At 50.8% G+C, this 16732-nt stretch overlaps 1 protein-coding gene across 3 annotated transcripts in view; it reads left to right on the forward strand.

Annotated features, from left to right (window-relative positions):
- Nucleotides 1–16732, forward strand: part of ANKRD6 (ankyrin repeat domain 6) — a 158686-nt gene that overhangs the window by 78090 nt on the left and 63864 nt on the right. The window contains exon 1 of one of the 3 annotated variants that reach the window (XM_008149206.3): nt 13884–13933. The exons of the other annotated variants lie outside the window; for them this stretch is intronic. The gene's annotated coding sequence lies outside the window, so the exon portion shown is untranslated. Of the gene's footprint in view, nt 1–13883; nt 13934–16732 lie in introns of those variants that run through there. 3 annotated transcript variants of the gene reach the window in all.

Consider the following 16732-nt stretch of genomic DNA (forward strand, 5'->3'; position numbering starts at 1 on the left):
CTGGGTCTAGGTGAGGCCACATGCCCCTGGGTCCAGGTGAGGCCGGACTCCGGGTCCGGGTGAGGCCAAGTGCCCCTGGACCCGGATGACACTGGATCCCGTGCCCGGGCGAGGCCAAGCGCCCCTGGGTCAGGGAGAGCCCACACACCCCTGGGTCCAGGCAGACCATGTGTCCCTGGATCCGGGTGAGGCCGCGTGCACCTAGGCCCGGGTGAGCCCAAGTGGCCCTGGGTCTGGGAGAGGCCAAGCGTCCCTGGGTCCGGGTGAGACCATGTGTCCCTGGATCCGGGTGAGGCCTCGGGCACCTAGGCCCGGGTGAGGCCACGTGCCCCTGGGTCTGGGAGAGGCCAAGCGTCCCTGGGTCCGGGCGAGACCATGCGACCCTGGATCCGGATGAGGCCTCGTGCACCTAGGCCCGGGTGAGCCCAAGTGGCCCTGGGTCGGGGAGAGGCCAAGCGTCCCTGGGTCCGGGTGAGACCATGTGTCCCTGGATCCGGGTGAGGCCTCGTGCACCTAGGCCCGGGTGAGCCCAAGTGGCCCTGGGTCTGGGAGAGGCCAAGCGTCCCTGGGTCCGGGTGAGACCATGTGTCCCTGGATCCGGGTGAGGCCTCGTGCACCTAGGCCCGGGTGAGCCCAAGTGGCCCTGGGTCTGGGAGAGGCCAAGCGTCCCTGGGTCCGGGTGAGACCATGTGTCCCTGGATCCGGGTGAGGCCTCGTGCACCTAGGCCCGGGTGAGCCCAAGTGGCCCTGGGTCGGGGAGAGGCCAAGCGTCCCTGGGTCCGGGTGAGACCATGTGTCCCTGGATCCGGGTGAGGCCTCGTGCACCTAGGCCCGGGTGAGCCCAAGTGGCCCTGGGTCTGGGAGAGGCCAAGCGTCCCTGGGTCCGGGTGAGACCATGTGTCCCTGGATCCGGGTGAGGCCTCGTGCACCTAGGCCCGGGTGAGCCCAAGTGGCCCTGGGTCTGGGAGAGGCCAAGCGTCCCTGGGTCCGGGTGAGACCATGTGTCCCAGGATCCGGGTGAGGCCTCGTGCACCTAGGCCCGGGTGAGCCCAAGTGGCCCTGGGTCTGGGAGAGGCCAAGCGTCCCTGGGTCCGGGTGAGACCATGTGTCCCTGGATCCGGGTGAGGCCACGTGCACCTAGGCCCGGGTGAGCCCAAGTGGCCCTGGGTCGGGGAGAGGCCAAGCGTCCCTGGGTCCGGGTGAGACCATGTGTCCCTGGATCCGGGTGAGGCCTCGTGCACCTAGGCCCGGGTGAGCCCAAGTGGCCCTGGGTCTGGGAGAGGCCAAGCGTCCCTGGGTCCGGGTGAGACCATGTGTCCCAGGATCCGGGTGAGGCCTCGTGCACCTAGGCCCGGGTGAGCCCAAGTGGCCCTGGGTCTGGGAGAGGCCAAGCGTCCCTGGGTCCGGGTGAGACCATGTGTCCCTGGATCCGGGTGAGGCCTCGTGCACCTAGGCCCGGGTGAGCCCAAGTGGCCCTGGGTCGGGGAGAGGCCAAGCGTCCTTGGGTTCGGGTGAGACCATGTGTCCCTGGATCCGGGTGAGGCCTCGTGCACCTAGGCCCGGGTGAGCCCAAGTGGCCCTGGGTCTGGGAGAGGCCAAGCGTCCCTGGGTCTGGGTGAGACCATGTGTCCCTGGATCCGGGTGAGGCCTCGTGCACCTAGGCCCGGGTGAGCCCAAGTGGCCCTGGGTCGGGGAGAGGCCAAGCGTCCCTGGGTCCGGGTGAGACCATGTGTCCCTGGATCCGGGTGAGGCCTCGTGCACCTAGGCCCGGGTGAGCCCAAGTGGCCCTGGGTCTGGGAGAGGCCAAGCGTCCCTGGGTCCGGGTGAGACCATGTGTCCCTGGATCCGGGTGAGGCCTCGTGCACATAGGCCCGGGTGAGCCCAAGTGGCCCTGGGTCTGGGAGAGGCCAAGCGTCCCTGGGTCCGGGTGAGACCATGTGTCCCTGGATCCGGGTGAGGCCTCGTGCACCTAGGCCCGGGTGAGCCCAAGTGGCCCTGGGTCTGGGAGAGGCCAAGCGTCCCTGGGTCCGGGTGAGACCATGTGTCCCTGGATCCGGGTGAGGCCTCGTGCACCTAGGCCCGGGTGAGCCCAAGTGGCCCTGGGTCTGGGAGAGGCCAAGCGTCCCTGGGTCCGGGTGAGACCATGTGTCCCTGGATCCGGGTGAGGCCTCGTGCACCTAGGCCCGGGTGAGCCCAAGTGGCCCTGGGTCTGGGAGAGGCCAAGCGTCCCTGGGTCCGGGTGAGACCATGTGTCCCTGGATCCGGGTGAGGCCTCGTGCACCTAGGCCCGGGTGAGCCCAAGTGGCCCTGGGTCGGGGAGAGGCCAAGCGTCCCTGGGTCCGGGTGAGACCATGTGTCCCTGGATCCGGGTGAGGCCTCGTGCACCTAGGCCCGGGTGAGCCCAAGTGGCCCTGGGTCGGGGAGAGGCCAAGCGTCCCTGGGTCCGGGTGAGACCATGTGTCCCTGGATCCGGGTGAGGCCTCGTGCACCTAGGCCCGGGTGAGCCCAAGTGGCCCTGGGTCTGGGAGAGGCCAAGCGTCCCTGGTTCCGGGTGAGACCATATGTCCCTGGATCCGGGTGAGGCCTCGTGCACCTAGGCCCGGGTGAGCCCAAGTGGCCCTGGGTCTGGGGGAGGCCAAGCATCCCTGGGTCCGGGTGAGACCATGTGTCCCAGGATCCGGGTGAGGCCTCGTGCACCTAGGCCCGGGTGAGCCCAAGTGGCCCTGGGTCTGGGAGTGGCCAAACGTTCCTGGGTCTGGGTGAGACCATGTGTCCCTGGATCCAGGTGAGGCCTTGTGCAACTAAGCCCGGGTGAGGCCACGTGCCCCTGGGTCTGGGAGAGGCCAAGCGTCCCTGGGTACGGGTGAAGCCAGATCCTGGGTCCGGGTGAGGCCGTGCGCCCCTGGATCCATCCGGGTGAGGCTGGGTCCCAGGCCCGGGTGAGACCACGCGCCCCTTGGGTATGGGTGAGGCCACGTGCCCCTTAGTCCAGGTGACGCCGTGCCCCTGGGTTCGGCCGAGACCAAACCAGAGGGAGTCGCACCTCCATTACCACCATTTGTCCACCATCCAGAGCTGAGGGGTCAGTGCTGACATGTACACATAAGGAACTACTGGACATCGAAATTGGGTCTCAAAAGAACTGTTGGTCCAGGGGGAAGCTCGCTACAGATTGATTCATTTGCCTGTCAGCATAAATATTATTGCTCGTCTCACATTCAGTTCTTATTAGTATATATCTAGTGACATTTGATCTCATTCATCTAGAGGAAATGATGAACAACATAGACTGAGGAACAAGAACAGAACCAGAATCAAGGAGGCATCGATCGGACTATCGGGCCTCAGAGGGAGGATAGGGGAGGGTAGGGAGAGGTTGGGGGGAGGGGGAGAGTTCAACCAAAGGACCTGTATGCATGCATATAAGCCTATCCAACGGTTAAGTTCAACAGGGGATTGGGGCATGCGTGGGGAGAGGGGTGGGATGGGAATGGGGGGATGAGGACAAATATGTGACACCTTAATCAATAAAGAAATTAAAAAAAATAAAAAAAAAAATAAAAAATAAAAAAAAACATACATACATACAAGCAAGTGCAGAATGATCCATACAAAGATATGGGTTTATGCTTTTGGTTTCACAGATAAGTTTGGACCGTGACGCACGTATGGTTGTCTGGCTGAGCGCCTGCCCTGTGCAAGGACGAAGTGCACGGATCACTTTTTCCGTTTCACTGGGAAGCTCTGCAGAGAACCCCTGGCAGCCTTGACCAGTACCAGAGGGCTTGCTCCACAGACTGCAGGGAGATCACATTTAAGTCAGAAAATACATTTATTCTGAAAGAACACCGTAGAACTAGGCCTGTACTTGACCTAACACAGAAAGCCGATGCCTTCCTGGCGTCAGCGCGCAGCCTCACACAGCAGCTCAGCGCAGGTGCCCTGGGGTTTGACAGCTGGGTTCACATCCTGGCCCGGTCACTTGCTAGCCGTGCAGGTCCGATGAAGAGGCCTGACCTCTCCCTGGTTATGAAATGTGGGTCATCCTAGGGCCAACCCCTGGTGTTGTCAAGAGGGTTAAATGAGACCTTACCACAATACATGACCCAGCGTAAAACGCTCAGTCAGCGTTCACTTTCTTATCATCCCGCTATCGTGGTTACTGGGTTCCACCTGGCGCCCAGGTGGGGCTGCTTTTGCCCTTGTATTTCCCCAGCTGCCCTTTCTCTGTAAAGCAGCATGGAAGCTGCCTCCCCGGGAATGGGGAATGCAGGTGCTGCCGGGGGAAGTGTGTGCTGCTGTGAGCGTGACTGGCGAAGTGGCCCTGCTCGGTCTCGGGTGGAATGCACTCGTGGAGGGAGGCTGCTGTGACCGTCCCCTGTGTGGCCCTGGCCTGCGGAAAGACACATGTCTGGGAATTCTTTAAGGAATGTCGCTGATCCAGTAGGCCTTGTCTCCAAAGCTTCTCCGTCAGGCTAACTTGAACGTGTGTGTGTGTGTGTGTGTGTGTGTGTGTGTGTGTGTGTAAAACGTGTGTCTCAGAGTTACTGTGGGTCCTCTGTGAACCCACCACTGTACTAACCGTTATCTGTGGCCTGGATAACTTGTACATATGTCCTACTGTATTTTTTAAATGTCTCTAGATCAGTAATAAAATACCAATTATTCATATTAGCTTTTGCCACTGGGTGTTTTCTTGACCGTTTGAAAACATTTATTATGAAACATTTCAAACACCTACAGAAGTAGAAATAGCAGTACAATGGACCTGTGTACCTCAGCTTCAACAATTTTTAGAGCACAGACAATCTTTTTCATTAATACCTCCCTCCCCCTCTCCTCTCCCTTCCACCTCCATCCACCCCCCAACCCTCAGCCCCCCCCCCTCGCCCCAGGTTACTCTGTGCAAATCCCAGAAAGCATGTCATTTCATCTATGGATATTTCAGTTTGCATCTCTAAAAGCACTCTTCTAAAAAAAACACACACAACCCCATCACAATATCTTTATCACACATTCAGAAATTAGCAATCACTTTTTAATATCATAAAATATTCAGTAATTTTTCACATTTTTTTGATGGTCACATACATTTTTAAGTTTATTCAAAGAAGGTTGTATATAGCAATTGGCTGGTAAGTCTTCAGTCTCAGTCTCTAGGCTTCTCCTCCATCTCTTTTCTCCTGAAGGTTTTCCCCAGGGTGCTGCCCCCATCTGCATTCCCACCAGCAGTGTGCGAGGGTGGGGCTCCCTTCTCCACATGCTCACCAGCTCTTGTTTGTTGATTTATCGATGTTAGTCATGCTGACATGTGTGAAGTGTTACCTCATTGTGGTTTTAATTTCTCTGATGATTAGTGACATTAAGCATCTTTTCAGTTGTATTGATTGTCTGTATGTCCTCTTTGGAGAAGTAACTATTCAGGTCCTTTGTCCATTGTTCTTTTTTTTAAGTTTTTTAAAAATTGATTTTATAGAGCATATGGGAGAGACAGACAGACATTGATGTGAGAGAGAAACATCGATCGGCTGCCTCCTGCACTGGAAGTACTGGGGATCGCACCCACAACCCAGGCATGTGCCTGACAGGGAATTGAACCTGTGACCTCCTGGTTCATGGGTTGATGCTTAGCCACCGAACCACACCAGTCGGGCTTAGTTTCCCTTTTTGATAGCCCATATTACTTTTTATTTTACTTTTTTAGACTGCCAACTATTATTCTAGAGACAAAATACTATGTTGCTTTACAGATGTAAGAAAAATATCACTTCTAGGTCTTTTTTTTTCCACAGAGAGTGTTTTCTGACTTCCTTAGGAAATCATTGTGATGGTTCTGCTGGTGTCTGAGTACTTCTATCTGAACGCTACCCTTGGAGTCTGGCAAAAGAATCACAAGATGTCTCTGTGGGCCCACTAGACCCACTCTGAAACAGACATGTCACAACTCCATTTGTCACCTAGACTCCATAAGCCTCTATTTCAGCTGGAGACCCACATTCTGTGTCCCAGAGGGTCAGGGTCAGCTCAGACCCACAGCCAAAATGAAGAATCTGCAGCATTCCACTTTCCCCAGTGCCGGTGATCCCAGTCAGTGGCTGCAGGTCCTTTTGTAGAAGGACTAGTGACATCTTTGTCATATGAACTGTGCGGTGGTATTGCAGGGTCCTTCCCTGGGGGACCGAGCCTCTTCTCAGCCAGCTGATGGCAGCCTTCTCTCCAGCGCCCTCTCTCTCTTTTATACAAGTAACACCCTAGCCATTGCCCACCCATCCTGTGCACGGCTGATCAGCCCTTGTCACAGATCTGTAATAGAGCATCCTGTTTGCCGCTCCAGTCTTGCTGTCAGTTATAGTAAATACATCCATCTGACCCAGGCGTCCTCAAACTACGGCCCGCGGGCCACATGCGGGTGTTTTTGCTGTTTTGTTTTTTTACTTCAAAATAAGATATGTGCAGTGTGCATAGGAATTTGTTCATAGTTTTTTTTAAACTATAGTCCGGCCCTCCAACGGTCTGAGGGACAGTGAACTGGCCCTCTGTTTAAAAAGTTTGAGGACCCCTGATGACCTCTGATGGTTAATCGTCATCACCTGACCTCTGCTATTTTGGAATCCTGTCATCTCCCATTAATTCAAAAGAGCCTAATACCATGGCATCATTTCTTACTGTCAACTCCAGCCAACAGAACCAAACCATTGAGCTCCTCAGTGATGCCATGCCCCTCGCTAGTGCCTTTGGTGAAGGAAGTGACCTCTTGGCCTTCCTGGGTCACGGTCAGATAGTGAGGTCTTCTGCTCTCTCACAGTAAATCCAGTCTTACACCCCCACCTTTGAGCAGCCCCAGGACCAGGGAGAGGAGCACCCCGGCAGTCAGTCTTCCTTCGGTTCTCGGTAATTATAGGGTAAATTTTGAACTGCCATCCTTGAAATATTTCTTTTAAGGAAACTTCTGATTTATGGGGGCACTGTTGGCATTGCTGAGGATGATAACTAGAAAGATGCTATCACAACTCATTATTTGGGGGGTTTACATGTATGTTGCAGCAACAAGTTGAGGCAGTTGTAGGGGCAATAGTTGATCTGGTAAGAGTTGGGTCTTGGGGGTGGGAAACAACCTTTATCACAGCCATTATCCAGTGGGAGCCAGCATGCTGAGCAGTTTCAGAGGTGTGATCGCTTTGCCTAAAGCCCTGTTTTTGTGTGTGTGTTTTGTAGCCAAGAAAGTAAGAGTTTATAGTTTTCTTCCCTTTATTGTTGAAAGTATTACAGATGTCCCCTTTGTTTATGTTTTTCCACCCCACCCCCCGTGACCTCCTCCACCTCCACTCGCACCCCACAGGTCTTCACCACTCTATTGTCTGTGTCCATATCTATAATAATAAAAGTGTAATATGCTAATTAGACCGGACAGCTGAACGACCTTCCGGGCATCCTTCTGGATGACCTTCCAGATGACCTTCCCGACGAAGCAGGGGGCTACAAGTTCTGAGGCAAGCCACCGCGGCTGCGAGGGCCAAGCCCCTTGCACGAATTTCATGCATCCGGCCTCTAGTATGCATATAAGTTCCCCAGTTAATCACTCCCTTCTGAGGGGTCTCATGCTTTGTAATTTCTCAGGTTGGCCCCGTCTCCTGAAGACTGCTGAAGCTCAACTAATTAAGTATATTTTCACTGTGGAGATAATTTGACTGATGATAATGAGAACACCCTGAGAGACCTAACTACTTTATGATTGTTTAAAACTCTTGGGAATGAATGTCTCTGGGGCTAATTCTAGGTGTATAATAAGTAACTCAAGGTCGGTGTCATTTCTGTTCCTGCCACCTTCACTGTAGGCACCTCTTCTCCTTGTAAACACGTGGCCAAATTTTCCAAATAATGTACAGTAACTGATGGTGATGACAATTCGGTGTGTTTGTCATGTAATACAATTATTGGCAAAAGAATTTAGTGGACCAAACTTGCTCATGGTTAATCTGTGACTGAAACTTAAAATGTGAACAATAACCATTTTGAGAGAAATTCTTAGCTAGGAAATCACCAGGGTTAGGCAGTGGCGAAATGTGAAGGAGGAGAGATTACTTCCGGCAGGGCATCCCATGAAGGCTGCCCTCCACCTAATGCATGCTCACCCTCTCCAGGGTTGGAGTCTGTCAGGTCTGAGTACAGATTCTGAGACTTGTACTGTGCGTGCATATATTTGATTGGCGGAGTGTGATGACACGAGTATGGGGAGAGAGCCACAGAGCCTCCCCGATAGCAGGCTCTACTTGATGCCCTAATTCCCCTCCTCTTCAGGGACAGTTGATCCCAGCAAAGCTCTGTGCTGAAGCCAAACGCTGTGTCATGCTGTGTGCTGAGTAAGGTCAAGGGACCAAACTATCCCTGGATCAGGTCCTGGGAACTCTAAAACAGAGATGTAGGGAGTCTTAAATGGTGGAAAGGATTTAGAAATCTAATTGGAGACTTTAGCATCCCTTTGACTTTATATGTGCATCATGCACACTTAATATTTTCCAAGGGCTTCCTCTGTGCCAGGCACTGTTTATGCTACGTGTTTGTCATCCACTCCCACAGGTGATCCTTTTAGCTCCCCTATGAAGTCAGTAGCTACCATTAGTATCCCCATTTTACAGAAGAGGACATTAAGGCCCAAGGAAGACCTATAGCCTGCCCAAGGTCATGAAGCACTCTGTGGGCAGCGTTTAAATAGAACTTCTCCCCCGCTTGTGTCTACCGACTCCTGCCTCGGCCAGTTGTGGAAGGGAATTGAGATGGGAGACCTGTGTGTGTCATCTGCAAATAGTGGCATGAAAAGAGTTGACGTAGTACTGGCATTTCCAGGCCACTGGATGTCTCCTCTTGTAGGTACACTGCTCCCATCAAATCACATCTCACCCAGACATGCTTGCTTTTAGAAAGAATTATTGAAGAAACTCATGTGGGTTAGAGGAAATAGGAGTAGGAAGGAGGCATGCATCATAGTATCTAGAATTTTTAGTATCAGATGGTTATATTAATACTAGAGGCCCGGTGCACGAAATTCGTGCATGGGTAGGGTCTCTAGGCCTGGCAGTGATCAGGACCAATCGGGGCCTTCCAGCTGCCGACCAGGGCCTGTTTTCGTTCTGTGCCACCCCCTGGTGGTGAGTGCACATCATAGCGAGCAATCGAACTCACAGTCTCTGGTTGAACTCCCGAGGGGACACTTTGCATATTAGCCTTTTATATATATAGATTTTGTTGGCAGGGAAACTGAATAAAATGGGACCACAGATATTAAAACTGGGTCCAGTAGACTAAAACAACCATTTCTTGAGGATTACATAACAGACCTTGCTAAGTAGATGCAATCTGTGAGTGGCTGAGGGAATGTGAGTGTCTCCCTGAAGAGTCAGAGGCTTCCTCCAGCCCCACAAGAAGGCCTCTGTCCTCTGAGGAATACAATGGAAGCAATGATGCTGAAAAACAAGGTATAGTGTATAGTGCCAAATAACAGTTGATGTTGTTTACTTATAAGTAGATACCTATGTTAACCCCAGACTTCCCTTTGCTAGATTCATTAAGTAAGTCACTCAAAAATAAGCGGGTGAGCTGGCGTTTGCGCTCAGGTACCTAGGATTTTGACCTTGGGAACCTGGAAGGTGGAGCAGATTTGAAGGATGAGAAAAAGTTGGTAAAGATCTAAAGAACTTTGTAAACAAAAATGACAGGATGTTGCTTTCAAGGTATCTGAGCACCCTTGTGGTCAAGCCAGGGTGCAGGATGGGTAGGAGGTTGGAGACAGGCTTAGACCAGACCCTGTATGGATTTATGTATCACTGGACTTTGTTCTGGGGGAATGAGAGTCACTGCAGGTAATAAGCAGAGGAGAAACACTGTCACATTTGGACTGTGAAGAGTGTTCTCATATCAGTGACCCCACAAATTGAGGTGGAGAAGGGAGTGGGCAGGACTTGAGGCAGGGAGACAAATATGGCAGAATGGCTTCTCCATGCAACTTTAGCCGTAGAATTAGCAGGTCTCCCTGATGCCTGCATGGTCTGTTCACATAAAATGCTCTTTGGCAAGAGACACAGAGGAAGAGAGGTCCATAGACAAAGGCAAAATAATTGGCACCAAAAAAGGCCCAGACATCATCACCCGCAGACCGCTGCCTGGCAGATAGGGACAGTGTTAATGGCCCCTACATTGCATCTCACCTAACTCTTCTCCATCTTCGCCGTCTTAAAACAAGCTGGAGGAGAGGGTTGGTGTCCCATTACTCCTTTCCTTCACTGACCCATCAGAAGAGGGGAACTTACTTTCACTGTCTCAGGAATCTCTAAGGCCCAGACAGGTGAGAGAGGATTTAGCCACTGTTGGCTCAAAGGCTCTGTCTTTCTGAGAGTCAAGTTTAAGAAATCCCAACAACTCTCTGGCCAGGTTCTGTTCACTTCTACAAAGTTTATCTTTTAAGCCAAAGTACACTCAGCATCTGAATCCTGAACATTAGTCTTGCCGTGGCTTCTGCTTTTACCTAGGTCAAAACCCATATGCAAGCTGAAATCTACTTCCCTTCTGTTATTCCATTTTCTAAGTTTAGATAATCACGAGCAATTTCAGGAAATATCTTCAGCATCCAGTTGGGGACCACTGTGATGGTTCAGCTAAGAAATGATGGCAGCCCGAGTCAAGGCGGTGGCAATGCCGCTGGGAAAGAGAGAACAGACCATGGAACATTTAAGCAGCAACCCTATAATCATGCTTATATTTACTGAGAACTCTGTGTGCTAGGCTCTGTATAGTGCGTATATTATCTCATTCAAGCTTTGCAACAACCCAGTAAGGTCGGAACTGTTGTTCTTTCTATTTTACACACGAGGAAACAGGCTTAGTGTCATTAAGAAATTTGCCCAAAGTAAGTGGTAGAGCTGAGATCTGAGTCCAGTCACTCTGACTTCAAAGCTTGATTTTTAATCTTTATGTTTTACTATCTCAGATCAGGAGGATCATGTAATTTATTGAATGCGAGGGTGGGGAAGGGGAATAAAAAGAGCAGGAGTGTTCCAGATTAGGGAAGTAGGTAGATAGGTGAAAGGTGAGGACACAGGAGAAGAAATGGGTGTGGACAGAAGGATGATGATTTACTTGTGAACATGTTGGTAGGGGACATCCAAGTAAGATGTCTATGAAATGGTTGGGTGTTTAAGAACTTGCAGCTTCAGAGAAAGTGATGGAGGCTAAAGAAGATTTTGAGCAATCTGTATCTAGGCAGCAGAGGAGCATGTGGGCAGCAGCAGGCGGGTGGGGGTGCCATACTGAGATCTGGAGAAGAGAATGGGCAGAGAAGACAACCAGGGATATAGCATCTTAGAGACCTAATGCGAGAAAGAACAGTTCAAGGGATGGTAGGAGAATGTGGAGAGAGGCACTCACAGAAACCCAAGGGGAGTGAAGTGTGGTGAAAGAAGGATGGTGGCAGTACCAGTGCAACAGAGAAACCATAGCAGGTAAGAACTGAAAGTTCCCGTAGTATTTAGCAATTAGGTCAATGCAAAACCAGCCGGTGGGAATGCAAAACATTTTATCCACTTTGGAAGACAATACAGGTTTCTCCCACTGTCTGAAAGGAGAGCCTTCCTACGAATCCGTTCGCAAGCCTAAATGGCATAAAGCGAAGAAACAATCACCTTAGAACACATCTCGCTAATGAAGGGACAAAATAAACCGAGATAAAGCACAGAGTAAGCATAGACGCAGCTCACAGCTCTGGCGGCTTGATGCGGAGGTGCTGAGGGTGTTTCCTGGGGAAGGAGCTTGGTGGGGTCCCTCTTGCTGCTCCGGCCGTGCGCTGCCTCTATAATGTCTTGCTGGAAACAAACGCTGAATGCTATTTTCGCTTCTCACCTTTTTTTTTTTGTAAAAGGTGAAAAATCCTCTTTGAATTTCTTGCAGTTAGAGAAAACAGGTACTGATGTAGGTCTTTTATAAAACAAATTGGGGTAAAGTAAACTTTTGAAAAGTAGGGGACACATATCACAGTTTCTTACAAAGCTAAACAGTATCCTACCATATGATTTAGCAATTGTATTCCTTGGTGTTCGCCCAAATGAGATGAAAACTTACGTTCACACAAAAACCTGAACACAGATGTTTATAGCGGTTTTCTTCTAAATTGCCAAAACTTCAAATCCACCAACATGTCCCTCAGTAGATAAACTGTGGTACATCCATACAATGAAATTATTTTAGCAGTAAAAGGAAATGAGCTGCCCTGGCCGGGTTGCTCAGTTGATGGGAGCATCAACCTCGTACACCAAAAGGTTGTGGGTTCGATTCCCGGTCGGGAATGTTTGAATGTTTCTCTCTCACATTGATGTCTCTCTCTCCCTTCCTCTCTAAAAATAAAGAAAAACATATCCTCAGGTGAGGATTAAAAAAAAAAAGAAGAAAAAAAAAGGTGCCTTTGTGCCTGTCGTTCCCGTCTTTTGCAGAGAGATGCCAGGCTTGGGGAGCAATCAGGGTTGTGCTGTCCGCATCGACAGTCCTGTGCTCCCCACCGATGGGCATCCTCAGAGGAAGGAAATGTCTCAGACGCTTTGAGAAGACGAACCACTCCTTTGTACTTCCGTCGCCCTCGGTTTACGTTTCCCTTCTGCCGTCTGGCCTTTGGGGCCCCGATCGAGGCTTACCAGGGCCAGATGAAGAGCTTCTTCAGCGTAGAAAATGAGTCACATTCACCTCTGTTCCAACCCCTTGTCCTCCAGTGGTGACCAGAGTGTCCCAGTAGTGACCACTCTTGGATAAACCAGCTGATCTTTCTTCGGGCACTCTGTCTCCCGGTGGAATTCCATCTCTCTGCAGCACCCTGGCCAGAGTCCCTGGCTCGTCTCCTGCCCTGGAAACAAGCCAAATAATGGCCAATGCAGAATCCCAGACCGTCACCCTCAGGAGCTACCACCCTCAGCGGAATGGGGGCAAGGCTTTGGGCAGAGAGGGGGCTCAGAAGGTTTGTGTTGACAGAGTTATTGTCCATCTCCAGGACCAACCATTCTGGCTTTAGAAATGAGGACAAGGGTGATAACACTGGCTTGCTTCACAATGAAAGCCCTCTTCTTTCTCTGATGGCTGCAGTTAGAAAGTTGTTTTCTGCTGTTTCAACAAGTGGGCTGGAGGACACGCCTGTGATGTTTACGGTCATTGACCGGACTTGAAACAGACTCGCTCCCTCTTTTCTCCCTTCCCCGTTCTCTTCAGAGACTCTGTTCGTGGGAGGATTTGTGGAGAGACAAACTGTTTGTTTACAGACGTCAGGAATGGCAGCTCAGCCATCCCCGTGTCTGCGCTGCTGCAGTCGCTGTGTGGGGACGCTGTGCGGGGACTCTGCTCGAGGAGGTGGAGCGTCTGGGTCGCTGCTCTTCCCACAACGTGAGCCTTTTCCTGTCACCATAAAGGCAGTTCGTTACAGATGTTGAACCTTGCTGCCTCCTCCCTTCCTTTACAACACGCATATTCATCTCTCCTCCTGGCATTACTACTGAAAGGATGCAGACGTCCTTGTCCGAGCATCCTTCACAAGCCTCCTGCCCATCTGTGAATCATTCCCTGACTCTTCCGTCAGGGCAGTGTTACAGGTCCTCTGCCGGCAGGAGGGAGCTCTCCCACAAAATCTAAAGACCCAAAATATTTCGGAAGCTGTGACCGAGCAGACTAGGAAGCCACAAAACATTGCAAGCTGAACCGGTGTCTCCATAAGCTTTTAGATGTGCCTTGGTTGGCCGGTGTTGGCAGAGGGAGCTCAAGGGGAAAGGCAGCAAGCATTGTAAGGTAAATCACTGCAGACCCACTGGGCGTGACAGCCCTAGGAAGCTAATGATCTCAACGGGAAAGAAGTGACTGCAGTTACCCAGCCACAGAACACGCAGTGGAACGGGAGGACAGACCCCCGGATGTGAGTACCATCTCTCTTTAATGCGGGGCTTGGAGCATCAGGAGCAAAGTGAGTTCTTGTAAGGGATGCCGTTCCCTAAGGACCGGTGCCCGGGTGCCTGTGGATCGTCTCTGGGGAGGCTGTCCCTAATGCTTGCCTGGGACTTTTGTTTGCAGGTCTCTTCTCGTATATTTTGCCTGAATGCAGTGGCTTTGGGATATTGGGAACAGGAGACTTTGTTGTAAATCCTCAAGAAAACAGCAAAAGCAAACCTCCGAGACCTTTTGCTATAAAAAGAAAACAGATCACATCACAGACCCAACAGCTGTGGGGCCCTCTGGCATTTGTGATGGGAGACAAAGGAATCGGCAAATTGGAGAGCAGTGAAAACAGGGCAGTGGGCTGAGAGGAAGGAGGGAAATCTTTATTGGAAGCGAAATCCCTTTCTGGACTCAGGAAACTCATTGCATATTTATGGTCAGGCATCTATTTGATTTCTGCTTAAAGAGCTGGCAGCATGTGGCCATTAAGGTTTTTCTCCAGAACACTGTGAAAATGAGCATCGTGACAAAGAGGCATGTGATTGACAGAGTTGGGCAGAAAAAAATTCCTCACTGCCAGCAGTGGGAAGTGTCTTGAATGATAGCTGATTCACTTGGAAGAGGAGGCTCAGATTTAAGGAGGGAACGGGGCTGCTACAGCCTGGGTACCCAACAGGTTGGCGGGGAAGTTTAACTAGTTGATTATAGACTGGTCACCACTCCACGCTTCCTCTCCCCTCCCCACTCATTGTTGGGGGCCTTTCGTTCCCCCTTATTCCCTGTCCCACAGCCTGCCTCTGCCTGGCCTGATTTGTCACTTCAGGGTATCCAATGAGAAGATGAGTAGGTCCTCACTTCTAAAGGATGGGGATCATTGTTCTGTAGGGCAGTGATCATGAGAGAAGTGGGGAGGAAGCTGGGCTGGGCCTGCACCCCCATCCACAGCTAGAGTTAGAGAAGGAAACAGAAAGGAAGTAGAAAAGAAGTCTCAGCCACTTTCATTTCTCCCCACCCACCCTGCAAATACAAGTGCAAATGAATGCTATTACTGGATTTGAGAATAAACTTGAGATACCCAAGTACATGGGGATGGTGCTAGCTAGCAACAGGCCAGGAACTGGAAACCTGGGATTCTGTTCCAGATTTTGCAGGCAGTTTTCTGTATCCAAAATAGTGACCTATCCTGGAGGCTGCCCTGTGCCTCAGGTGAGTCTAGCCGGGGGAGGGTTTGGGTGGGATGAAGAGTGGGAACATTTCATTATTCAGTAGCTATCACTGAAAAGCAAAATTACCACATTTCTGCTTGGTCAAGATTTTCTCACAAATACCGTGTTTTTCTGTCTCAAAAAAATTATAATGTGTGCTGGATTTGCAAAGGGCTGTTTACCAACGGTAATTATGTAAGCAGGGTTGTCTCAGTAGCTTGCAACCATGGCAAAAACTGTGCTTCCATCTGAGTGTCTGAGAGGCTGAATTTATTGCATGGGACAGGAGGGTGGGAGGGAGTGGCTGGCGGTGTTGACCCCATGCATCTGTTGCTAGGGTGACCAGGCAGCACTTCTGGTCTGTAGCTCCTGACCTTAGCTGATGGCATGCACTGACGTTGCAGCAAGCTCTCTATCCCCAGGAGCCAAGCTATGGAGTGGAATGAGTAAACTTTTAGTGATGATAATATTTGTATGAACCAGGATATTGTACTTGAGACATTTGCAGGCCCATTGTAAGAGAGGTTTGGGAATGGGGGTTGTGGGGGAGGAGGGGTGGCGGTTTAGGTCCAGCGCACAGGAATAACAATTGAGTAGATGGAGAAGAATGTGGTTGTGGGAGGGAGATCATTCAAGAAGCCATAGCTAATATTCTATATTTGCCTGCCATTTGGGCCTGGAGTGCTTTTTCCGTGTTGGGGCAAGCAGAGCAGAAGCTCAGTATAATTGGTTTGAAGGTACCACAGATTCCCTGAAGAAAGAGAGGCGATGTGTCCTATGTTTACAAAAACAAAGCACTTCCAAACAGTGATGCAGTCTGGCAGACATAAAGCCCAAGCTACTGTCTTTCCCTTCAATCCTGGGAATTTCCAAAAGCATTTCCAGCTCATTTCTCTCTCTCTTTTGAGTCTCAACTTTATTCTTTCACTGACTCATTCATTCAACAAACACTTCTGGCAGATTCCACCTCTGACTCTGGCTAATGGTGGCGTCTGTGCCTTGGTGCATACCCTTGTCCAGGCGTCTTGTGCCTGGTGACCAGAGCAGGGTTTGTGAAGGTTCCTTCTCTCTGTTTCCTTTCGAGTCTTTACATGCATTTTGGGTATTTTGGATGACGAGGTGAAATTTGATAATTCACAGGCTGGGGAGAGATTAGACTTCTTTCTGAAGTTATAATATTCACATTTGGCCAATACAGTCACATAATAAAATACCATCTTTAATTTCCACCGCAGTCCTGCGGTTATGTCTGTCTTATGTCTAAGCCTTTAGCCCCAGCCTCCCGGAGTGGTTGGGGAGATGGCCTGCCGGGATGTCACGGTGAACGGGAGGTACAGCGTGGTACAGTCCGGACCTTTTCCAGTCACATCATGGCCAATTCCTTAATCTTTAGAGATTGAAAGGAGCATTGGATTTGCCTGGAAGCAACCGTACAAGATGTCTGTGGGGCCTGGGATGAAGAATGGGTGGTGTTCTGCTATAGCGTTTTCTTTCCTTTTGCACATATTGGTATTTTTAACAAGTAGGTTTTAAAACTGAAAGAAGCCCTCACTTCCTTGCCGTCCTTGCTGTGG

This window comes from Eptesicus fuscus, chromosome 10 (assembly GCF_027574615.1).
Source record: "Eptesicus fuscus isolate TK198812 chromosome 10, DD_ASM_mEF_20220401, whole genome shotgun sequence".
In the NCBI taxonomy this organism is placed as follows: Eukaryota; Metazoa; Chordata; class Mammalia; order Chiroptera; family Vespertilionidae; genus Eptesicus; species Eptesicus fuscus.